This window comes from Mercenaria mercenaria, chromosome 2, assembly GCF_021730395.1.
Source record: "Mercenaria mercenaria strain notata chromosome 2, MADL_Memer_1, whole genome shotgun sequence".
NCBI classification, from domain to species: domain Eukaryota; kingdom Metazoa; phylum Mollusca; class Bivalvia; order Venerida; family Veneridae; genus Mercenaria; species Mercenaria mercenaria.
In genome coordinates, this window is record NC_069362.1 from 94598283 (window position 1) to 94625975 (window position 27693).

A 27693-nucleotide genomic window follows, 5' to 3' on the forward strand; every position below is an offset into this window, starting at 1 on the left:
TAAACTTGATTCTCAGTCAGTACACAATGCTTAAAGAAATTCTGCCTGTAGAAAAATATTTCCCTATATACATATATGCAACTATGGCATTTACCTTTAAGCGGAACTCTATTACCCATGAACAACTGCATGGTCTCAATGATCCCAAAGGACAAGAAAATATAACAACACTGGATCCATTATGTCGATTCGGTCTTTGTTTACATAATAATACTATTTCATAAAAGTGTACCATATACGTCAGTACTTTGAGGAACTCATTTCTGTAACAGTATGGTTGTCAACACTGGCGATATAAGATTTATGATTTTCCTACTTTATAAGATAGACTTTCTTATTGTGATATAATTAATATAAGTAGCCATATAAATACTAGAAATACATTATGCATGCCTACGGGCAGAATGTCAAGCCCACCAGCACCGTTGGCCTCTAAGTGTGACCTTGACCTTAGACCTAGGGACCTGTTCTTGCGCATGAAGTATATACCATCATGTATGAAGAAGAAATGCTCCGGACAAAACTTCAATTTGACCTTTGACCTCCAACTGTGACCTTAACCTTTGGGATAGGAACATGGGGTTTGCGCATGACACTCCTTTTGTTGCAAGTGTTTTTTTTTTTGTTTTTTGTATTCAGTTTTCGGTATCGTCGATATGTGTGAATGAAATGTATTCCAGTGATGCATTTTGTAAAACTGTTGTTTACCACTCCTAAAACGAGTTTTTCGTTTTTTCGTCTTACCATTTTTGATGGGATATTAAATCCAAAAGTTAGTACGATAAATTATATAAGTCTGTCTGAATGAAATGAAAGAAAACATAACTGTACTTATTGTCATTTAAAATATGCATCCATCATACACGTTTACTACATTATGGCATATGGATTTCAAATCGCTTAGTAATATTGATATTTAAGCGATTCAAAGCGGATGAAGAAAGATCATAGAAAACTACAAACGCAGCGACAATTAAAACTAAGCTTTAGTGTAGGTGCGTCTCAAAACTTTTATACAAATGTGTTTAATGCAAAAAAAATTGCTACGAAAGCTATTTTGGTATGCAATTTTGGCATTTCATAACACTAAAAAAAAAGAATAATGCTGTCCAAAGTATTTTCAGTATAAGTGATCATACTTTGATACATTCTTAATCTACAAATACTATCCATACTATACAAGAGAACAAGCTTACCCTTCTATTCATTATTTCATGAAGGCTAGTATCCCTAGGCTATCTTAATTTTGATGAGAATAGATTCATTTCATCACAAACAAACACAAAATCCCTCGAAGAACATCTATAAAAATCAACACTGCATCCAATACAATTTTAACAGGAAACACAACTCCCCTCCCCCTTACGAATATCCGGATGCTCTTTTTAATGGGCAATCTAACACGAGTGCACACTTCAGTTTATATCAACTACAATACTAACATTCTCAATATCATGGCAAGGAAGATACACAAAACAATATTATGTTTCTTCATCTTATCTTGCATGCGTAAAATAATATACCAATACCTATGTTATTTTCTGTGTTAGACATCAATTATTATAAGTTCATGTAGCAGTATTGTGAAAACGATAAACACATATAACGACATGATTGACGCTTGACATTTAGAATTATTTCTATACGCCAGGAGTAAACAGCATTATTGTAAACCTTTTGATAGTATATTTTGAAAGGTTTGAACATTTTTAATTAGAATATACTAAACAATAGTTCTTTTTTGAATTAAAAGTCTTTTAGAATGCTTGAAATATAACCATACAAGACAAGCTCTTTGGCAACCCGTATCAGGTCATAGTATATATATATAAGGTGTATTTAAATATAAAAATTATTCTTCGTTTATGCAATGTTGATCGATTTTCTTTTATTAAAATCTTAATATCAAGTGTAAATGCAATAACTTTAATATCAGAATTTAAAGCAAACAACTTTAAATAAAATTCAGAATTTCCGAAGTTTTGTTAAATTAGCTAATTATCATCATAAAATATATCATTACATTTTTTTTTGTTATTACATGACCCTTTATTTAAGTCTATAGCCCTTCTGCTATTGAAATGTCTATAGTTCAACATTATTATTTGGGGGGCGGGGAGGGGGGCTGAAGTCAAACCTTGTAGAAAAGAATATTAATATTTATTCCCTATATCACGTAATTAAACAATTATAGAATGGACCTCGGATATATAAACATATTATACTCTAATACATTTGTATATGAGATCATGTATTTTCAATGTAATGATGTATGTATTGTGTTGTTGCAAAAACAATAAATTCAACTCTACAAGTAATTAACATTATTGACAATTTACTCTAACCGCTCCAGTTACTACAGTTGTACACATTCTAATATACATGAATATTTAGTGATTTATAACCGCAACGCGTATAACGCGTGTTGCCGAAAAATTTAGCATTTTCATAGTGATAAAACAGATTTTTATTACACCTGACAATAAAACAAACCTTTGTAGTAGTCCACATTAAAAGTTTTTCTTCGGCACAACACAAAATGCCTTTTACTTTCAGCAGGTAAACGGCCACTTTTATATTGCACAGAATGTATCCACTTTCAAACCACAGGTGGCAGTAACGTACCTAGGATACAGTATGGGTCCATGAGCCATATGCACTTAAATTTACTACAATTATAATGTTTTCTTAGGAAAAAAATGACAAAAAGCCATTTTGAAAAAAAATTTGCTTCTGTGACAATGAGCCATGAGAAAGGTGATCAAGAACAGTTTGACATGTGCATTGCTTCAAGGTCCGTATTTTTTTTTTCAAAACAATATTTCCTTATCAATGGTTGGCCGCCTTTTCGGCAAAAGATTAATCTTTCAGAAAAACCTTACTTCAAAACCCAGTTCCAAACCGTTTACGCATCACGAGCGAGCAACGGCATACGAAACGATAGTGATTTCTCCACCCGAATAAATCCCACACATTTTTCACATCGAAGTCTCCCCCCTAAAACACATCAAGCACACAGTGCGAGTTTAAAATAACGTTATAACCGTTCATAACAGACTAAACACAAAGTAACAAGACCGAAAACTAGGTTCAATCCTACTTTAAAAATTCGCTATTTAACATTTTCGCTTTCGAAAATTACCTTCGCCTGCCATGATTACCGTTGACAAGACGGTGGTTGTAAAGAACGTTTTCATTGGCGGAGACAGTTTACGTATTTCAAACGTAGCGATAAAATCCAAAGAGTACCCGAATATAAACAAGCAGCGACGGCTCACGAGGATTATTTACCAAATTCAAATAAATATCAACTGGTAAGTAATTAAGTAGAATTGAACCCTATTTTTAGTCTTGTTAGTTTACATTTAGCCTATTCTGACTGCTTGTAGTGCTATTTTTAACGGACATGGTGTACATGATTTGTTTTAGGGGGGAGACTTCGGTGCGAAAAATGTGTGGGATTTATTCGGGTGGAGAAATCACTATCGTTTCGTACTCCGTTGCTCGCTCGTGATGCGTAAACGGTTTGGAACTGGGTTTTGAAGTAAGGTTTTTCTGAAAGATTAATCTTTTGCCGGAAAGGCGGCCAGTCATTGATAAGGAAATATTGTTTTGAAAAAAAAAATACGGACCTGGAAGCAATGCACATGTCAAACTGTTCTTGATCACCTTTCTCATGGCTCATTGTCACAGCAGCAAAATTTTTTTCAAAATGTCTTTTTGTCATTTTTTCCTCAGAAAACTTTATAATTGTAGTAGCTCATGGACCCATACTGTATCCTAGGTACGTTACTGCCACCTGTGTTTCAAACTGCACAGAATGCGCAGTCGATATCCCGCATCGTGTCTGGTATGATTAAGCGTTCTTTCCATTCTTATGTGTCTCAAAAAGTGATGATAGCACTTAACAAGGAAATTAAATTAAAATTAATCAATTAAATGCCTGCCAATTAATCATGCGATTTGAAGTTCGTACTGGTTTTTCTTAAAACGAAAGGAAACCATTAAATAATATTGATAAATAATCATGTAGTTTCCAAAATATATAGGCGATCAACTATGCATGTATCTGTATTGGTCTGAAATTGGAGCATTCCATACGTTTTGATGTATTATTTATATCCATTCGTCTTTCAAAGAGACAAATCTTTACGTCTACAGTAAATTCAAGGGAAGATAAAAATCAATATGCTTAAAAGGAAAGTGACAACAATAATGTCTCCTTTGTTTAAATATTTCAGCGTCTCTTTGAATGTGAAAAATAAGAAAAGGTAAACGTTACTAAACAAGAAGGATTGAAAACAGTTTCAAAGATTTTTACGGAGAAATTAAACTCGATAAGGAGAAAAAGATGCATACGTTCTGAGCCCGTTTCACGAAGCCTTTTCAGGACAACGCAAGAAATTAGGTGTAAGGTGTTTCACGAGAATCATTTTAAGTAGAATCATTTTAACTATTGGGCTATTTCTATACGAGGGTGCTTAAAATTATGTTATTGATACACTTCTATTCATAAGTACATTATTTTCATGTTCAATTTCTACATTCATGTAAAAAGGTATTTAATACTTAAATAAACTTGAACGGGGAAGAAATGAAAACGTTAGACGCATTTGAAAGAGTGACAGTATTATATACTAGCTCTTTTCTGTGTGTTAAGAATTTGATGGATTTTTGACATTTCGAAATTTGAATATCATCAAGTCATAGAGAGAAATAGTTGTTTTAAATGAAAATTAACATCATATATGATATGTATATAATTCTTAAATACGAGGGTCAATTTACTGATGTATACGCTTTAATTCCGAGTAAGAGTCACACTTCTGGACAATGCAGCGCCTTTAAAATCTCACCATTTTCAAAGAACAATTACGCATCTTCGTTTAGATACATTTGCAACAATGTCCCTGTGGCCAGGTAGAGTGTTGGTGCATATGTTCATCGTTTACCAACAATGTTGAGAAGTTCATGGTTCATATTTTATTGAATATTCATATTTATTTCATTATGTGCATTTTGTTCATTTGTTGAAGTTGTTTCCTTTTACCTTTAATTGCAAATGCAAAACTGTACAAAATTGCATGTGATGAACAAATACAAAAACATGATTAAATCAACGAAAACTTGGGTATTGTACCCGGAGATTACTGCAAATACAAAAATAATGTACTCGTTTTGCAGTTCTATTCCTAATTTATTGACTCCTGACCTAGAGGCTAGAGTACAATTTTCCAGAGAACTGTTGAAACAATTTAAAAATTGCGAAGGTAGAAAACTATCTAACTTACCAACAGGAGATAAAACTTGTGTGTATATGTTTGAACCCGAAAGACGAGATTGCATCAAGCAATGGAGGAGAAACAATGAAATACAACCGGTAATAGCAAAGCATCAGAAAAGTGCCAAAAATGATGCATACAATTTTTTTCTCTCGTATAATTCTGGCCAAGTTTTGCAGATCCATTGTCAAACAGGAAACTCTATTATTAGCAGTTTCTACAAAATCACCGTACTTAATTCATCAAGAAAGTCTATAAGAAAAAGCGAACGGGTGTTTGTTTAAAAGGCATTTTCCTCCTTCACCCATAAGTAGTGTCATAAACTTTCTGCTTAACGTGAAGGTAAAAATACTTCAACACCCGCCATATTCATCAGATTTATCAGATTTTAAGTCCGTGATATTCTTTTTTCTATTTCCTCGCCTCAATAAAATGTTGTCTGGACGACGACATAATAGTATAAGTGCCATTAGAAGCGCAATCTATCAGTGCTTGAAACAGAAACCAAAGACTGACTAACTCTTTTCGACAACATATATTGCAAATACAAAGATGCATTTCTATTCTAAGAATACTTTGAGGGATTGGTATAGGTGATTTGTAAGTAGATTTTCTCGTTAACATTTTTGGCTTAGTAACATAACATTTTAAGCACCCTCGTCAACCATATAGTCGCAATGTCATAACGTTGTAAAACGGTATCAGTTGAACGCTATGCTGGAAATGTCGTTTTTGAGTCGGCTTAAGGCTGAAAGCCTTTTGACGAGTCCTTGCTTTCAGCGATTCTCTAAATGGACCGAATAACACGTGAAGAGATGTAGTTCCATTAGATTTCTCAAACTTCAAACAGTTCACTGCATGAATGAAGTGAAGTTGTGTCAATTCCCTTTGCTATGACCAATATACGATGCAATCTGTCATATTTATGACTTGTAATTGTGCAATACTCGAATGTAACTCATTAAACATAAATGTGCATTTTAAGAATTGCGCGGGCTTACAAAGCTTGGGTAACATCCAGCGAAAGACAAAAAATAGTTCCACAGAGCTCCAGATAAGATGCGTATGAGCGTAAATTATGTATAGAAATAATGCAAATACGCATGTCTAATAATTTCTAAGCGTATAAAAACGTATATAAAATTACAGAAACGCACACAATGCTTTTTTAAAAACAAAATCTGAATCGTCTTGATGCGTTAGGTAACATAGCCGATCAGCCTTAATTCTCCCACATTGAACGTAAACACGCATCGTATGATTTCTATAAACTTTGCGTGGGTTGAATTTTGCAGTCAGTAAACGGATAAATTATCGGAAGAAGAAGCTCTTACTGGTTTGTTTAGTTACTACTGATATTAAAAATGTTTTTAATTCTTATTTTTGGAGAAATAAACAAATCGGCGAAACATTAAATTGTATTTTCTTGTAGTTTTTGAAATCGAAAGTAGATCGTCTATGTTTGGCTGCTTTCACGAAACGAAACAACTTTTTTATAAAAAGATTGAAATAAGAGGTAATTTAACCGTAAACTTCAATGTCAGATACTGCCAATTGCTGCTAAATGTCTTCGTATCATCACAATTTGTAAAATATATTGTGGAAAGTGGAGAAAAGTGTAATCTTATCCGGATATAATATTTTGGGTAAATATCGAGCTGTGTTATGAAATTTTAAGAAAAAAACTAAAAACAAACTGAAACTGGTAGACTATACTGTCAGTACATCAATCATTAGCCGACTCAGGCCCTTCAGGCCTTTGATTAAATATTTCCTACTTAGCATAGAATTTAAGATGAAAATCATGAATTTTGTGACACAGGCCCCTGGTGGCCATTGCGCATGACTAGTTCATGTTAATCCCGAATTAAAACTACATTTTTCACGGAACTAGTTTGAAGGACATTATCACACAATATCGTATATCAGAGTAAGAAACTAATTAAATCAAAAACGTGGAAGACTATCAAGCCGAAAAGGCGCTTTTACAATTATAGTGAGTGAGTGTGTGAATTGGGTTTTACGGCGAATCGACACAAAATGTTCATATATCGCCTAGAAGAAGTCATATTGCAAACGCCAACTGTAAAGCATAAACATTGATGTAAGAATGTAAAGCATACCCAAAAACATCCATGCAAAAATGATAAGAACACTATGAATAATGTAAAGCATATCTAAAAACATCCATGTAAAAATGTAAAGCATATCTAAAGTCATTTATGTAAATTATAACTTCAAAAAGTCCACCATTTGAAAGTAACCGGATTTTTAGATTCTTTGTCTCAAAACGGAATATCTAGTATTCAGCAGCTAAAACCTACTTGTTCTTTATTCAAGCAATATAATATATTATTTTGCGAAACTTGGAATGCTAGTTGAAAAGGATGAGTAAAGTCGAACAGAAAAAGCCACATTCAAAAACGGCAGCCTCCATTCAGTACTGCATACGGTAATGTGGGTACGTGCTTATATGAGCCGTACCATGAGAAAACCAACATAGTGGGTTTGCGACCAGCATGGATCCAGACCAGCCTGCGCATCCGCGCAGTCTGGTCAGGATCCATGCTGTTCGCTAACAGTTTCTCCAATTCCAAACGGCTTTAAAAGCGAACAGCATGGATCCTGACCAGACTGCGCGGATGCGCAGGCTGGTCTGGATCCATGCTGGTCGCAAAGCCACTATGTTGGTTTTCTCATGGCATGGCTCATATATACACGTGTACACATGAATAAAATCACAAAAAAATGCAAATTAGAAATATAGGAATACCAAATTTACATAAACGTTTAATGCAGTAAGGGTATAGGAAGTTGGCTAGACAATCGACAATAGACATCCGCCGTTTTTACAGGAAAAACCAATGTCGAGCTGTGATGTTCAGCCAGCAAGACATTCAGCTCGACATTTGCTATTATATAATGAAAACCAAGGTCGAGCTGGAATATTTAGCCAGCTAGATATTCAGCTCAACATTCGACATTTGTATAGGAAAATCGAACGTCGAGCTGAAATGTTTAAGCAGCTAGACATTCAGCTAGACATTCGTTTTTATTGACCATATCGACATTATAGGATAAATCCCGTCCTCCATTATTTCCGTAAAAAGGGTCAGGGGGTCTTGGGAGATTAACCGATATAAAGACCGTGCACAATATTAGCGATTATTTTTGCCAGAAAATAAGAATTTAGGAAAGTTCTTACTTTCTCACAATGGAAGTACTATTCTACGACCTTGGCAACAAAATTTTTGCAAAAATAATTTGTTTACCATGAAAAATTGCGAATAATTTCACACCTTCGGTATCGAGCCACGGAAGCGGCAGTGTAGAATAAAAGATAAAATTTCAAAAAGAAAGAAACTTTTTTCGGCGTGCCGTATTAAGCACGATTTTATGACCTCGTATGACCGTATGCCGCCTGAATAATGTACCAATCTGATTGCTTGGTAAGGTATTCTCGGTATTTTCAGCCATAATAAGAGATTTTGTAAGAATGACGCTGATTGGAGGAAAGGCTGAAAATGCTTCACTCTGAGTCATGTGTGACACTGAGTGAAATGACAACGCGTTCGTCATCTATAACCTCTATAGGTACAGCACCATCGGGCTGTATGCGTACCACTTGAACAGGTGTGCGTAACCAAATATTCTTCTGCCCATCCGGACATATTTCTGTTTTGTTAAGTTTTCTTGTTAAGTTATTTCTGTTTTGTTAAGTTTCCTTTCCTTCAGTTTTGTTTTTACAAAAAGGTTATTTGTTTTATACAGTCATTAACTCTTACCCTGCATTACAGCAACAATTTCTAACCAATCATTATTAACCTGCAACAGCATGTTCGATACTGTTAAATTTTAGACTCCTTATTTTAAATTAATCTTTCCGGTGAAAACAGTACCGTACATATTCTGAATGATAGACAAATTTGATAATTAGCTGAAGTAGGGTAAGGGTTCATGTTGCTTCCAACAATTCAAGAAATAAAGTATAGAACGTATTTCAATATTGTTTGCTTACTGTTACCATCTTTTAAGCACCAAAGGCTCAATGTGAGCTTTTGTGATTGTTTAGTGTCCGTCGTGTATCCCTCCACAATTTCTTAACAGTCTTCTCCAGAACTACTGTCCTCATTTATACAAAACTTCACAGAGGCCCCTTTCAACATTGCCAAAAGATTTAAAATACAGGTTTCTGCCCATATATAACTTTTGCTTCAGTTACATCACGCCAACCATCTTTTTTAAACATGTTTCTTGTTTATTCATTTTCTTTGTTTAAAACTTGAACAAAGGATAATCTAAACACCACCGCTATATAGCGTAATGGCCGATACCCCCCATACCGTAAAACGGGGAACGGACGTTTATTGGTGGTTAATACCGGAAAACGGGATCTATCCTATAATGTCGATATCGAGAATATTGGGAAATCGAATGTCGAGCTGGAACGATGCACCTTCGGTCTCGGTCACAAACAATCACGCGGGCTTCTACAGACGTTAATACACGAAAAAAACGTGTATTATCCCTACAATACAGTGATTTGTGAAAAATATTATTCTATAGAAAGCAACGTACTGCACCCTATATACGTATAAAATGTCATTTTATAAAAAAAGTACACTTTGCAGTACGGTATGTGAGACAGATGCAACATGTACAAACATTATGAGCTATTAAACAAATTAAATGTTTCATTCGTACTGTTAAATGCCGACTACTTGTATTCTAAGCATGAAACGTACGGACAGCACAAATTATGGTTTGAAAAAATATCATGTTGATAAAACTATAATAGTAATTGATAACTTCATTTAACAGTTTGTTGAGCAAGCATGCACATTTGGCTAACCAACAGCTACCGCTGATCTCTTCTATTAAATCAATTGACTTTCGAACGTAAAGGAAAGGACACTTTTTGATTATAATGGAATAAATCTGATTTCAGCTCAGCTATTTGGAACCGGGCGTCAGCGTCACACCTTGGTTAAAGTTTTACATGCAAGTTCGTATCTCAGTAGCCAATGTATAATTACATTGAATTGAAATTTCATGCAAGCCTTCCGAGTTATCATACCTAATGAAAAAAGGGAAGTAAAATTATGGCTCTTTTTTGAATCAGTTTTGTTGAACTTTTTCGTGCACGTGCAAGTTGCTATCATTTCCACAGTCTAATTTAAATTTGTAATAAATTGTAAAGAAATAATCCAGTTACATGAGTCTTGCCAAGACATGGCACTTCGTTCAACTTACAAGTTTTCGAGATGTCGAGTGTACTGTCTTATGGAGAGCTCTTTGGTAACAAAAAACATGCATTAGTCCCTGGGTTCGTTTTGTATGAACAGCTATCTCTAATGCATTTAAATCCTACTGTGCTGATTATATAACTCAATCCTGAATTGAATTATTTACCTCTTTTCAACTTGCAACCGTCTGAAAAATGTAGGTCGTGCTCACGTCTACATATTACTATTGTACAAACTCTTGAGAAACTTGATCTATCCTTTTTGTCCTTAAACTTGCTATTAATTTGCTTGCTTGCATTCTATGCTTCCAAAAGATCTTCTTACATATTTTACTGACATTCTGGCCTGTCCTGTCCAGCTGTATATTTCTCAAACGGTATCGTGTGATCATATCGTATATGTAGATATAAAATTACCTCTACCCGCCACCAAACACTAGCTTCCCTATTCACCAATCGCATTTCCAGACCTTATTTCGACAATTTATATCAACTTTGTTCATGTATTACAGTCATCAGTACAGACATTTTATTAAGATTGAACTGTTCTAATTTATACAGATCCATACTGTTTTACAAACCCCCATTTTGCATAATATATAGTAGGAACAATATAAAATGTAATAAAGTATCAAACTGACAAGGTAAAAACTAGTCAGTAGCCCGTTTATTATGCCTCTGTTCAACAAAATCTGAGACAAAGATCAGAGAAGTGTTTGTACTGGTTTACCATCATGTGGTTACACAGAAAGGAAACAACTTTCATTTAGAAAGACTTTCTTTGGGTTTATAATACAAAAGCTGTATCTCAATATTCCAATGTACATGTATTTGCATTGCTCACATAGAAGGCAAGGTAAAAAGGCCTCTATGTGATTAGAAAGCTTCAGTCCTATACTATATGGTATAAGTCAGGTATATAATAGCATGACATCTTCTTGGAATGGTCAGTGTTAAAACCTGTCCCAATGTTCACAAAACATTTTTCAGTCTCAACTGAGTTCAAGATAAATATTTCAATCGCAAATCTTACTAGAAGGTTAAATTCTAGTTGAGACTTGAGACTGGCTAATCCATAATGAGTAGCCACTAGAAATTAACTAACATTTAATTTCAAAGATGCAATTTAGATATAAATGACAAATAAAGTTTCATTACCAAGCTCTGCTGAGACTGAAATTGTTTTGTGAACATAGGGCCTGTACTAGGGATTCAACTAAATAACTGGCACCAGATATCTCACTCTATCAGACTGATTCACCTGTAAATGCAACCCTACACATTACACATCGTTTCGGAAACGTACTTACCTAATATATTATCTAATAACTATCTTCACATAACATGGATACATAAACACAACAAGGAAAGTCTCAAATACACCATGTAACGATGCATTTAACAAACTGAAAACTGACTCTCCTTTACGCAAATGCGGATTTACTTTGCAATGAGTAACAAGACACTAGTTTTATAATTGCCATGTTGATTTATTTGATAACACTTTTATTTTGATATTAAGGAAAATATGTTACTATTAAAGCCATGTTATATTGTAGGCTATATGCATGAGAATATCTTATCGCCTTTTAAGCTCAGATGTGATATAAACCGATAACGATAAGGCTTTTACATATTACCATTTATGACCTTTATATTCAACAATAAGGACCTTACAGAATTAGAGCAGAGCACTTTTACATATCAGGCCTGATAGGCCTGATTTTCGTTGCAAAGATTACGATAACGATATGACCCGGGATAGATAAAGGACACTTATTTTCATTGCAAAGTCTTGCAATAGTTTCCTTTTCGTGAAATCATATGTCATATTTCGTAACACAAATAAAACACAGAATAATTCTTTTGAGCACACGTGTAATTTGGAGTTCCATTTAGAACTACTTCATATTATCTGTTTGAAATTGAAAATAGTTTATGCCTCAAACATGATCTCCACTCTTTTTTATCTGCACTGACCATCCCTTTAAATAAATTACAGGTTAAAAACATTGAAAAAGGTATCGCTTAGAATTGCATTCTCTAGAATTTGGGTCATTGCATATACTATTAAGAAAAGTAAAACAAGAAAGGGGCGCTTTCTATCGTGTTTACATCTAATGCGTAAATATGTGCATTTTTAGTTTATGATACGGGGTTGATTACCTTGCTGTCTGCATAGCTTGATTAAATTAGATGTTGAATTAACACATCATAATTTGTAAATCTTCTGGAACCTTCGCATATCTCTTTTGAGAGTTATGGACAGGATTGCATGCAAACAAAGTAGTGTAGGGCAATATTAAGATACTATAGACAGAGTGTAAAAATCATCTATGATGAGGCAGACATAATTAAGAAATAATTTATAGCAAAAGATTGTTATAACACCATTTATGCACGATGGGTGGTTTTGCTATAAATTATTTCGATTCTTATATGCCCTTAATCCAAAACAGTAGATAAAATATAGTAGCGCTCTTTCTGTGTCGCAACAAAAGCATTGACGTCACCGCACGTTAACGTGACGTCATTCTAGCGTAAGTGTGTTTCAACAGAGAAAAGCATATTAGAATTCACAATAATGTACTCGCACACGCGTCTAAATGTAAATGGCAGCTATAACTGTTTCTATTTGTCTCAATGGAAGATTTTACAGGTAAATATTGGACATACCCACAATACAAATACAAATATTATAATCCGAATACTCACCAGCATGTTTCGTACTTTTAGTAATATAATCACAAGTCCTTTTTACGTTATGTAGCACAAGCAATTGATGTTGCTATCTTCAAAGAAAGGTACGGTAATATGTTATGATATAAGTTCCTGTTTGAATATTCGCAAATCAGGCGAACTCTTTAACTTTCCATCATCACATCATATATAAACTTCCTCATAATAGGTTATCCAACACGCGGATACAGCATACTATGTATTATTCCTGATATGATTTTATCCCACTATAATTTCATACTATTACATGCTCTAACGACCACAATAAAACTGAGATGCAGCAAAAAAAGTGAGAAATGGCAAATAATTTATATAATGCATGCTCATTACCCATGCGATAAAAACTTAAAATTTGCTTGTTCAACGTGTTTATTCATCTAGATAACATTACTGGTAGATATAAACGATAGCATGTCATGCATATCTCTGTTGTTATCTTTATGTATCTATTAATTGGGGGCATCTTTTCCTAAACTAAATACAAGTACCTAGTTAACCTTGCAACGATTTATTTAGATTGACAGCAGGAACACAAATCAACGATCAAGTGGTTTCCAGCAGGTCATGTCCAATACACGAACCTTTAGAAAAGATATGCCAACATGTACCTATTTAACGTACTGATATAAGAATTTTAAAATATATATGATGCATATGAGTCATTCCGTGAAACTCAATACATTTTTTTTTGCATTATAAATCGTTGTTTTTGTAGATTTCATACAAAAAATTCGAAACTAGTGCTATGTAATTTAGTTCTTCAAGACAAAGCCGATTCTACGATATTTTTTACAAATAAATGTTGTTTTTGTATTGTCACAAATGAAATAAGAAAACCTTTATAATGGTAATGATATTAATCCACCAAATAATATTAAGGTTCCGATTGGCTGACCAGTTTATTTTTGTTAATAACCGTTCTCATTTATCGTTGAACCATTATGATCATCAATGTTAATATAACAGTATATTGGCGAAGAAGGGATTACCAAATCGCAAATAACGGAGTAGACCGAAAACTGCCGAACAGTCTTGACGGCCAATTTACCTGAAAAAAATATTATTGGCTTTTGCGGCGACTTTCACGATGGGTCTAATTTTCACATGTGTTTCAGTTATAGGCCGGTCATTTTAACTTTTGGGGTTGAAGTTATTCCAACATAAACGTTTTGGTATGGAATTAGTATGTAGGTAAATAAAACACAGAAAAAGTCTTAAAAAAAAAGCATGGTACATTTTTGAGACATTGCATCTGAAATTCTGAAGAAACGTCTAATATTTATTGTGGCCATTTCTGTGAATAATATAAGGCTGTATTGTTCTATTAGTGGTATACAATATTATAAACAAAGGGGTCCGGCACATGAGTGGATTAAGTTTAATGGCTTATATTTGAGTCATAGAGCCATAATTATGTAAAAAATCATACTAATATAACTACTCCATAGACAAGGGTTTTTACCCCGCAGAAGCTATGTTTTCAACTACTTTCTTTACATGGCCAGGAAAAAAATATTATCAGCTATTTTCCAATTCAAACATTGCATTCAGTTATTCAAATGAATCAACTTTTAAAATTGCCTCATCATATTTTCATATATTTATCTGTTTTTCGACAATTCGACATCATACCGAACAATACACAGAGCGAATCCGAAGTCTAACAACATCGCGTAACAACGAATAAAGATATAAGCAGTCAGTAAAATCAACGTTCTGGACCATTCGCGGACAAAACAACCATTGCAATATGAGTTTTAACTAAAAACTACAAACTAACCGCCAAAGTTGTATTTACATAGCACCAATATCGGCCATAATCCTTGTTTCAAACTTTTTTCTTTCTAAAATATCTAACCGCTACCATTTTGCTTCGTACGTCATATGTTTGCACATACGCGCTCTGCTTGGCTCACTATTTTTACCTGACCAATCAGCGACTAATTGTTTTACGGGTTTTTCCAGAGTCGCGTGATTTGTAATTTGACAGCTACTTTGATCAAATAAAAATAATAAGGTGTTGGAGACAACCTTGGCTTTACAGGAATTGAATTTTGCTGGTTAGATTATTGTTTTTATTCACCATTTGTACTGCAATAGTTGCTTTGTCCGCGGAAGGTCTAGAATGTTGTCTTTACTGACTGCGTATAGCTTGATATGTTGTTACGCGATGTTGTTAGACTTCGCATTCGCTCTGTGTATTGTTCGGTATGATGTCGAATTGTCGAAAAACAGATAAATATATGAAAATATGATGAGGCAATTTTAAAAGTTGATTCATTTGAATAACTGAATGCAATGTTTGAATGGGAAAATAGCTGATAACATTTTTTTCCTGGCCATGTAAAGAAAGTAGTTGAAAACATAGCTTCTGTTGGGTAAAAACCCTTGTCTATGGAGTAGTTATATTAGTATGATTTTTTACATAATTATGGCTCTATGACTCAAATATAAGCCATTAAACTTAATCCACTCATGTGCCGGACCCCTTTGATTATAAATGTTTGCTTTGAATATCGGGAAAATATATTTCTACATTTCCAGCAAGTACTCGTATAGGCTATGTTTAGCATTTTACTATCTTTGTCAAAAAGCATCGGGGATGGTCAAAATCCAGAACGTAAATCTAAAATATCAGAACTCCTGATTACATTTATACTGATTTTACATATTTCTTAAAAAAATTGATAGGCATTGGAGATAAAAGGGGTTCAACACCAAACATGTGTATCTTTAGTCAGAAACAAGAAAAAACGTTGAGAGGGTATCCGTAAAATAATGTTACTGTAGATGGGTGGGGTACTTGATAATTCCTACAGTAACAGTAACAGTAACTATTCATGAAATGCTTATTGAACTGCTTTATTATGTAATACATGTATGTGAATAAAGAAATGATACTAATGTTTCTTTTAATTTATTTTATATAATTATTTTATATCAAGTTGCAATATCTTGTTTAATTAAAGGAAGCTGTCCTTAAATATCACCTAATTTTCAGAGTTTGGCTAGGATTTCTTTTGAGGACTATAAGGTTCTGACATTATTTCTGTTAACATAATAGGCCTATTATTGCGGGTTTACATGGTAAATAAAATGCTAAACGCTTCGGTTGATATGCAAATTAAGTACATTTGTAAGACATAAAATGTCGGCATAAGTTTTTGTACGTTTTGAATTTGTTCGTTGTTTTTTCCATGTATTTTGAACTCTTGAGTATACGTCGGCAACGAATTTTGTAAAAAAAGCAGAGAACTCGATCTCGTACAATCCAATGCATATAAAGCTCATATATAACTTTTTCTTCTGAATTATGTTTTCCTTCATACGATCACACCATATTACTTGCATTAATTAATAGCTTTTCTCTGTTTTATCTATTTCGTCGTAAATGTCAGTTTTTTTAACTTATAATAACTTTTAGGTCTTTAAGTAGACTTATCCGAGTCTTGAAATATTTTACTCGAATAGCGTTATCTTTCACTCGCCTAATTCAAGAAAGTAAGACAAAATCTAAATTTTGTTTGACGTATATATTGCTGCTCTCCATAGATAAGTTTACGAGCTTCTGCTTCTGCTCTGTTGTTTCATTAAGCTCAGAAGACATACTTGCCTTTTATATACACGTACTATGAATTAATTATCAGCACCCCAAATTGAAAACAAATACATTCCATTTTATTATGCATTTGGCAGTTACAAACAAGGAACCGACCCTTTCTTGTCATGGAGATAATTGATGTTACTTGCAATGAGAAATCCAAAACTAATGAATTCACGCTGCTTTTGGTCGATGTAAATTCTAGCGAACATATTGTCAATACAATAACATTGTTATTACGTATCTTACTGGCATGTACACGAACAACCGGCTAATATTATTTCCTGAAACGACTATTATATAAGCGCAAACGACAAACAAATACACAAGGTAGAAAACAAAACAACAAAGCTTGTAATCAAGGGTTTTAGAGAAATGTTAATTTGTTATCCGTCTTCTTTAAAAACAACAACAGACGAGTGACTTTTAAGGAAAAAGGTGTTACTTTATTTTGGCACCTTTCTCAATGCGACAGTGGTGTACAATTTACGTTTATAAATCTAACAGACGAAACATTTGTATGAATTTCATTATGTCAAAACTAACCAGCATTTTCTTTTCATATTTAAAGTAAAGTGCATAATATTCTCGATTATATACAAATATTTTTCTGTAGAAGTGTTTTCAAATTAAAACAATTAAGTGAAGTGATTCCTGTATATTAGAAATATGTTTCACACGTACACAAACGAACGGTATTAACCCTTAGCCTGCTGGCGGCAGATGATTCTGCCTTTGCGACCAGTGCAGACCAAGATCAGCCTGCACATCCGTGCAGTCTGATCATGGTCTGCACTGTTCGCTATTCAGTCAGTAAATTTTCAGTGAAAACCCCTTTGAATAATAAGTGGTACTGTCCAAATTGAAAGATGGACCAGTCCATTATAGAAATATAGCAGGGTAAGGGTTAAATACGCATATTAGTAGTTATTGAACGTGTTTATATACATTTCCCTCTTCGATTTAATTTGAACATATTCTTTGTTATTGTTTGACGTCAACTGTCCTTGATAAACTCTTTTTGGTATTATTCAATATTTTTTCCACATAAGATCATACCAGCTAATTTACAAAAATTATTGTGTTATTCCAAAAATAAAATGATAAAATATAACTGCGCTTTCACGTTTTCTTCTAATTTATATTTTTACCTGATATGATAAAGACCCTTTATTACACGTATTGCAAAACTCTCTGATGGCTTTTGACACTTCAAGTCTGTCTTACAGAAGATTAAGCAACATGACAACACCTGAACATTAAAAAACATAAGGTGTCTCATCCGGAATTCGATTCTAAATCTGTTGATCGAATATAATTATTTCTATTATCAGGATAAATATTTTTATAATAAATAACATTTAGAAACTGTACTGAATGCACGTACGGAATGCACAGTTAACATGATATCATGACAGTTTCACAAAATTGCTCGCATGACTCATCTCACTCTATAAATTTGGTTTTGACCTATTCTAGTTATTATATAGTCACTGACTGCAGTAAACGAAAGCATCAGGGAGGAAGTCAAATTAAAAATGCACGTGCCATGATACTACATTTGCAATAAAACTACTTAAATAACGCAACATGTTCATTAATATTGATGAATAAACTACTATAACTAATGATATCTAGCCGGAGCAATATGATTACAAAGAAAATGTTCAATGGAATACTTTTAGAAATTAATTGATTATTTGGGCCATGCCATGGGAAAACCAACATAGTGGGTTTGCGACCAGCATGGATCCAGACCAGCCTGCGCATCCGCGCAGTCTGGTCAGGATCCATGCTGTTCGCTAACAGTTTCTCTAATTGCAGTAGGCTTTAAAAGCGAACAGCATGGATCCTGACCAGACTGCGCGGATGCGCAGGCTGGACTGGATCCATGCTGGTCGCAAAGCCACTATGTTGATTTTCTCATGGCACGGCTCATTTGATTAATTGTTGTTAATGTAGCGCTCGATGTTAGACAATAATCTTGCGATACAATGTGCAAGGTATTGTGTTACAATAACGCTGTAATATCTGATAATCATCCCGCATTATGTGAAGCAAAAGACTTTACAAATGTGTTTTCTCATATCGGTGACAGCTGCTACTTCAGTTGTTATTTAGATGTAAAAGGTTTCCCTGACATAACGTATTAAATTCGCTTAAGTCATGTTATTCAAACTTGTACGAGGGATGCTCAAAATACCCTGAAAGGGTCCAAATTCTTCATGAGTTGGCAGAAATCATCAAAATTGTTAAACAATGTATTTAATTTAAAACATACATGTTTCTCTTTTGACAACAAGCATCATTGCCTATGGCAACGTGATGTAACGTCATCCGGTCCATTCGTGTCCCTTTTCCTTATTTCGCTACGACTAGATATTATTGGTGACTTACTTATTTACTGTTTCTCTTCTTCTTCATTATTTGATTTGTTGCCACAGTTATAGGTCACAAAGCTACATTTTCCTTCTACGGGGTAATTAATTACGTGAAAAGTTAGCATCAAATTATGCGCATTGCTAAGGTCAAAAACGATAAGTCCAACGACATCTTTAATATAATGGAACTTTCACAACATGACATAGCATTTAATTTTCTGTATTACACAACGATATCATATGAGCTTTATATTCGTTGGTTAGAAGGTTTTGAAAATAAACTATACCATATAAAGGCTTAAGTGAACCACGTGTTTTGTGATTATGCGACAACAGTAACAACAATAATAGTGTTGATTATATCCCAAGATACTAGTATATAGAGGCTGTACTGGATTCCGCTCGGTCCGTCAGTCCGTCTGTAGACGGAATTTGTCTGCGCTGTTTCTCAGCACTTATTTGGCAGATTTCATCAAACCTTGTAATTATTACCAGTACCAGTACCAAGCCGAGTTGTGCATGTGTGAAACGGGTTTCATTTGGATAATTTTTCACTTAGTTATGGCCCTTTATAATTGTTTTCTTTATAGGTATATGGAAAGAAAATGTCCGTGTTATTTCTGGGTCCTTATATGCCAGACTTTTTTTTCAAACCTTGTAATTATTATTGGTACCAAGTCAAGTTGTGCATGTGCAACGTACGTTCCATTTGAATGATTGTTCACATAGTAATGGTCCTTTATTATTTGTTCTTCATATGTATATGGAAAAAAATATCCGCGCTATTTCTCAATCATTGTAGGCCAGACTTTTCAAGCCTTGCTATTATTACCATCGGTACCAAGTGTATTTGTGCAAGTGCGAAGCTCTTTCTAGAGATAGGCCCTATAATTTTCAATGATAGTATTACATTAAATAAAGTCTAGAAATTAATTTCCAAGTCCTTGAAATAACCAAAAATGATTTCCCAAATGTGAAGTTTATGATAGTTTTGTTAATATCAATAACAGAAGTTTTAATTTTAATTTAAAGTTGTGATCCACAAAGAATGACAACTCTTGCCTTGGGCTAGTACTTATAAGTAGAGATCTATTAGTTTACTTCCCTTGCAATTACACAATTAAGTGGAAAATGAAAACTGTTTCAGACACAATATCATACCTTTTTGCACAACAAAATCATTAAGGATTTATTCATTTGGGTTTGATTTACCCCGCAAGACATGGTTCCTATGATTCTGTCAACTTACATATGGTAAAAAATTAACTTTTAACAAGCCAGTAATAAAACGAAGTACCAGTAGGTAAATAATAGTGCAGATAATGCAGTTTTGCTTGTATCAAAATGTCACAATAGATCCACTTTTGTAATACAGAACACCTGGTAGGATTAGTAAAGGTGCAATTATATTGATCTCTATTTCCTATGCCTACTCTTTCCAATTGAATACTTTTCACGAAGTTATGGCCATTTATTTGTTTCAAAAATGAAAAGAGTTACATTGGAAAAACTTCAACAAATTTCTAACATATTTCATATGCTGTTAAGTATAACTAGTCCCTTGACCATGACTTTGACCTACTGTCCTACTTTCTTCTTTTTTTTAGAATTGGCCTTAAAGTTCGACCACTTGTACAGTTTTGAACACACATCTCAAAACTGAATTTCAGTGACTTTGATTTTGACATACTGGCATACTTTATTCTTTTTAAGGTACAGCAATGGAATTTGGAATCTCAAACAGTTTTTCACAACATTTTTTTGTGTGCATCGTTGTACATTTTCTCCCTGTACAATATAAAAATGCAATGTATTATATTTTCAATACCCATGTTCCTCTAACAATAAGCTGTTTTCTGGGGGTATTCATTACCATTATTACAAGTATGTTATACCTAAAAAAAACTGGGATTTGTATTTCTTTGAATTTATGACAAAAACGTCCACTGACGTGGACACAATTTATAGATAACGATATCAGAATATAATACTCACATAGTCCTTTAACTCTGACTGACGTTTTAGAAAAAAAAAGAAATGTATTTTATTTGATGTTTTATCATTTACCTCTTATAAACAGCATAATCTCAAGTAAGTTTTGTCAGATTTAGAAAACAAATCATTTTTGTACATGTTTGAAATCTGTTTGAAAAGGTTACAATAATATGTTTGAAACCTTTAAAGAGTTAAATACATTTGGATCTGAAATTTTCGCCTTATGTGATGTGACAAAATGCATTTGACAACATTTAACAACATTTGACAACCATGAAAGTTTGAAGCTCATGTCTTAAATGATATTTATGTTTTTTTTTTAAGATTATTTGCTTTTTCGAATCAGAAATATTATAACAAAAGATCACAGACCGGGTTAAAATTTCAGAAACAGAAACTTCTCGGCATTGCGTAAAATACTCGTGTACATTGAAAATGAAAATGGTATGATACAATTAATTTTTTGTCTTATTCTAACAAGTACAATTTTAAAAATCAACTCATTGGCCTCAAAATATTATGCAATAGCACTATACATTGAACTGTGAAAAATTTCACATAACGTCGCTATTTATGGAGGGTATTGTCCGCCACAATACAAACTTAAATATTTCAAATTAGTAAATGCAGAGTCCATGCACCTAGATGACAATTTTTAACTTCCTGTGAATGCAAATTGCGTTTAGGTATTATCCGCCACAATACAAACTGTTATATTGTATATTTCAAATTAGTAAATACATATTCCATGAACCTAGGAGACAACTTTTATCTTCCTGTGAATGTAAATTGCTTTTTTGCACCTTTCAAATTGATAATTATAAGTTATATGCACCAAGATGACAAATTCGTGTGCGTAGACTAAATGTTGCAAATGAGAAATTTGAGTTTACACTTATGCAAATCCTAAATTCTTATTCCCATGCATGTACATTTGATGTTGCAACTTGGTAATTACCAAATTGTATTTCATTCAAGTTCTTATTCCCATGCATGTATGGAGGGTATTATCCGCCACAATACAAACTTACATACTTCAAATGAATAAATGCAAAGTCCATGCTCCTAGATGACAACTTCTAACTTCCATGTGGCTAAATTGAATTTTGCAACTAAACATTTTGAGTGTTCATATACGCAAATCCCATTTTCCTATCCCAGTGTATGGAAGGGCATTTAAGTAAAAAAAGGTCCATTCATGTAAATGACTTCTTCTTGCAAGTAACTTTACATTAATACAATGGTAATTTAATGTTCTAATATTCTTTATCCCAATTTCTAATTTTTATGTCCCATTTAATTACTTTGTATGGAAAAGAGAAGCAATAGTGTAAAACATAACATTTTATCACAAAAATTTCTGCATGCCAAAGGGATTTCACATATTTGTTATGTTTAAATTGTTAATGCTGAAGTTTTAATTTTTCTACGCCGTAGGTCCTAATTTGATAATCATTAAATGTAAATTTCATAATACACTTCACAAGTGTTTCATCAAGTCTCATTATTCGCATTTCTTTTCATGCAGAATGTCAAACATATATAACATCATTTAGAAGTTGTCTCGTACGCATTTAGAAGTTAAAACTTGGAAAATAGAATTTAGAAGGGCAGATGGAAATCAATAATTCATTGACACAGTATATTGGTATCCAGCTACATAGAAATTATAACACAGAAGGAACCAGAAATACTAATTCTCTTTTAAGACAGAGGGCGCTTCAATCTAGACTAGGTTTTTCCAGGGGTTTCCAAGTGTTATTAATAGCAACTCTATCTGGAGGTCGTTTCATAGCAAATTATGTATGTTTATAAACCTATCTGTCGAAATACTGACTTTATTACATAGACTATGATACTGTGCAATTGAATTGGTTTTAGTTGCCGGTTGGCGCTAAGAGGCTCAACCCATTTTACATACTTGTCAGGCACGGATCCAGAAATTTTTGACTCGGGTGGAGGCACCTGTCTGGAACCGAGGCGCATAACAAGGGCTGAGAGCGGGTAGGTATTGGAGGGGTGTCTTTGCTCATGTTAGGGGGTCCCCCTGGAATTTTTTTTAATTAAATGTATGACATGGTGGCCTCTGGTGTTTAACTGGTGGCTGTACTTCCCTCTTTTTAGGTGGTCAGGTGCTCTCCCCATGGATATTGTTTGTTTTGGCTTTAACGCCGTTTTTCAATAGTTTTTCAGTAATGCAACGGCGGGCAGTTAACCTAAACAGTGTTCCTGGAATCTGTACCAGTACAAACATGTTCTCCTCAAGTGAAGGACGAATGATTTCAGACACCATGTCTTTTATCAAATCCTCACGGAGAACGTACGCCTCGTCCAGGGCTCGTACTCACAACCCTGAGATCCGTAGTTCTGCGCTCTCCCTATTGAGCTAAGCGGGCGGACTTTTTGAAATATATACAGGCCATGGGAATGGTGGCATCTGGTGCATTTTAGGTCTAAAGTTCGAGGTAATGGAGGGGTTACTCCCCTTATGATGGGGTGGGGTCTGGGGGCTCTCCCCTTGAGAAATTTTGAAATACTTGTATGAAATGGTGGCTTTCGGTGCGTTTTTCGGTCTAAATTTTGAGAACAAAAAGTATTATTTTCCTAAAATAGTAGGGTGCATCTTTGATGAGTATAGGTCAATTCTCAGCCAAGTGTGTGTGTTTGGGGGTGGGGGTGGGGTTGGGGGTTGGGGTGGGGGTCTGGTCCACGAGCCCCCTCGGCCCGGCCCTGGACCCGAGTCTGTTTGTCAATCCTCATATGCCGAATAACTGTAGGACTGACTATAAACTTGTTTCAGTAAGTTTATCACTATGAACAGCTAAAATAACAACACCATCGGCGACCTTTAACTCCGCCTTCCAAGGAGCAGTCGTTAATCTTATTTGGGAAATGTAGGAAACTGCAATTGTTTTATGCTAGGTGGCTCTGTAGATTATGACGAAAAGTAATACAGTGGGTAACGATCTAATATTAGCATCCTTGTTACAAAATTTTACAAATTCGTGACGCAACAACTCTTTCCTCATTTAAAAGGCAACTCTTTATGCCAGTCAACAATTTGTCATCATATTTCTTTTCAGGTAAGCGGAGAATGCAGATTCTCCACGCCCGTCTCCGTACAAACTGTATAGCTCACTTGCTGACCTCTTTCAAAAAATATGATTCCATCGCCTCTGTGCACTTGCGGAGAGCGGGAAACAACAACACATTTCTTTTTTCACTGTAGAAAATATGATACAATCAGAGCACCACTAATAAACTCCGTTAGCGAACAGTGTACTCCCTCTCTAAAGACTTTGCTGTTTGGAAATACATCTTTATCGGACGACTCTAATGAAAATATATTTCACGCTGTCCACACATATATAGAGAAATCAAAACGTTTTGACTGAAGTTTTTCAAATCTCAGTTATCTCACCGACTTCAACCTCTAATATCGCTCCTCTAACAACCTCACTTACTTCTAGATGTTCTAATCTTTTCCTTAGACTATTTCGTGTTAATATTTACGCTCTGTTTTTATTATAACAACCATAGTAATCAACAAACATATTCAACTTTGGTCGAGATTTATTATTATAATCAATTTTAACCGCCATAACCTTGTACCGATACTTAGTATGTAGTGGAGAGAATTACTATAAGCCCTAGCAGCTTTCAATTCAATCCACTTGTCTTGATATTTGTATTGTATGGATGTTATATGTATGTATATTATATGTAATATATATCTTGATAAATAAATATGTTTAAACCAAAATTTGTTTTAAGGATGGACCGTTATATCCAGAAGTTTCAACCAGTAAATAAATCGCTCTTGATTTTGAATGAAATACAATTTGGTAATTACCAAGTTGCAACATCAAATGTACATGCATGGGAATAAGAATTTAGGATTTGCATAAGTGTAAACTCAAATTTCTCATTTGCAACATTTAGTCTACGCACACGAATTTGTCATCTTGGTGCATATAATTTATAATTATCAATTTGAAAGGTGCAAAAAAGCAATTTACATTCACATGAAGATAAAAGTTGTCTCCTAGGTTCATGGAATATGTATTTACTAATTTGAAATATACAATATAACAGTTTGTATTGTGGCGGAAAATACCTAAGCGCAATTTGCATTCACAGGAAGTTAAAAGTTGTCATCTAGGTGCATGGACTTTGCGTTTACTAATTTGAAATATGTAAGTTTGTATTGTGGCGGAAAATACCCTCCATAGCTATTTAGATACTCTGTAGCATAATTCTTGAATTATCAGCATTGGTCGATTACACTTTGTGACCACAATATCATACTGACAAGGTGTTTATATCTACGTTTACATTTCAACTGAGTTACCATAATTACATTTAATCAATGACATGTTAAAATAATTTATCTGGGTATAACTAAAAAGTAGAAATCAAAGCGCGTCTTATTATACATCCATGATTATTTGGACTTTTAAACTTGTAAACGAGAGATTATGCATTTGAAAACAGAACAAAGCATTAATACATACTAAGATCTTTGATTGGGAGCTCGTTGAAAAGGAACTTGTCTCTCAAAGTAAATTTTTATCACAAATGTAACATATGTTATATGTCTTTCTCGGCCCTGTGCAGTGCAAAAACAACAAAAACAATAGGAAATTATTCTTTGTGACGTAATTTGCATTGGTCAACATTTTTGTTGGAAGTCATAGCGCTTGTAATTATAAATGACTTAAATACTTGGCGATTTTCATTAAACGCATTAGTATTTAATTTTACTTTAATTACCACATCTAGATTTTTTTTCAGAATGAATTTATAGCCAAGGAAGAATCCTGAAATCCGTAGAATACAGTATTCAAAAGCAAACATAATAAGGTACATGTCTTTTTAAGAGCAGATTTTGTGCCTGTTTCTGGTCATATGAAACATCTAGTATTTCAGAAAGAAATGCAACAATTCTGCCAGGCTACAAATAAAAAATATATATATATATGCGAAATAGGTTTGAATAATTTCGAGTACATATAAGCTTAATTAAACATAGAGTACTCACTCAGATATTATTAACTTCCATTTTCCGGTTTTCGAGACCGCTCAAAAATATACCAATATCCCACTAGAACTTGAATGATTGCTGCAGTATTTTCAAATAGATACTGTTTCTCAAAAACCATACGCATTGCCACAGACATATTCATAAAACTAAATACTGAACTCCTGAAGGCAATACCCAATACATACGGCAGCTCACGCAAACGGTATATATTCATTATAAGAACAAGCCTGTTTGTAAACAACTATAGATAAAAAGGATGTGGTATTGTCAATTAGAGATATAAATTAACTGCCTGAAAACTAGACGACAAAATATCCTGTTTCTTGAGGTGAACAAAACAGTGTCCTTTTATTAACTTTCTAAATTAATGTTACTGATAATGAAAAGCAAATCTTGATAAAAAACTAACACAATTTTAATTTTTTTTCCAAACCCTACCATACTTATATGATGCTGCTAATTCTTCTTTACGGCTTTTATCTTTTATACACTGTAAACATGTATATAAACTACATCTGGCGTTTGTCCATTTCTGCTCATATCAAAATCAAAGAGGGCAAATCATGTTTACGAAATATAAAACTACATCCTTATCCACCAGTAAATGGTCAATTTTAACAATTCTTGGATTTTTAGAGCCTCAAAATATTCCAGAAATAGCAGAAACTGGTCGAGTTTAAGTTAAAAGCCCCATCTGTCTTGGTATAAAACATCAAAATCTTTTCAATTTGACATTACTTTGTTGTTAAGGAAATAAAAAGGAGACAGAGATGGTCGTAAATTTTATTTTCAAGTATAATTTTTCTGCTATATGTAACCAAAACAGCCATACCAGTGGTAATTTAGGGTTACATCCGGGTACACATGTCAGCATAAAAAGTATTGTGATTTACTGATAGTTAAAGGGTTAATATTTTATTACCTTGTTTTGCCTTTTTTCAAACTTTTGTCTTATTATTTGCATTTAATACTAAGAAGTCACACATACTTATTTGAACCTCTTGTTTAAAAAAACAACAACAACATATGTTCGTTTGTTTTTACTGACGTATAAAATATGTTTTGAAATTATTCTTTATATTTAAGTGCCATAAGGCTGAAATTTTTATGTTAAATCAGATGAGACAGCTGTCCAGATAGATGTTATGCATTAATTATATGGTTAGAATAACACTACTTTCTTTACTACACACGAAAGTATTCCACTAGTATCATAAAGGGAGGTAATAAAGAACAATGAGCTCAATAAAACGTCCTATTGTGTTAATCGATATTCAAAACTTTAACATTTATTAGAGAAACCAATTATCGAACACAGGACGTAACAACAACTCAATACATTAGATTCTTTTTTGCGCGTGAAAGTCACCTCATCTGTTACATTAAATCATTTGTTTTCTGGTATC

General features: G+C 33.7%; 1 protein-coding gene across 3 annotated transcripts in view; it reads right to left on the reverse strand.

Annotated features, from left to right (window-relative positions):
• Positions 1-26438, reverse strand: part of LOC123564616 (FMRFamide receptor-like) — a 29777-nt gene extending 3339 nt beyond the window's left edge. Inside the window, exon 1 of one of the 3 annotated variants that reach the window (XM_045358330.2) lies at positions 26285-26438. The gene's annotated coding sequence lies outside the window, so the exon portion shown is untranslated. Of the gene's footprint in view, positions 1-1196; positions 1492-13242; positions 13587-26284 lie in introns of those variants that run through there. The other 2 variants (XM_045358329.2, XM_045358328.2) reach the window with 2 other exon arrangements.
• Between the last annotated feature and the right edge of the window lie 1255 nt (positions 26439-27693).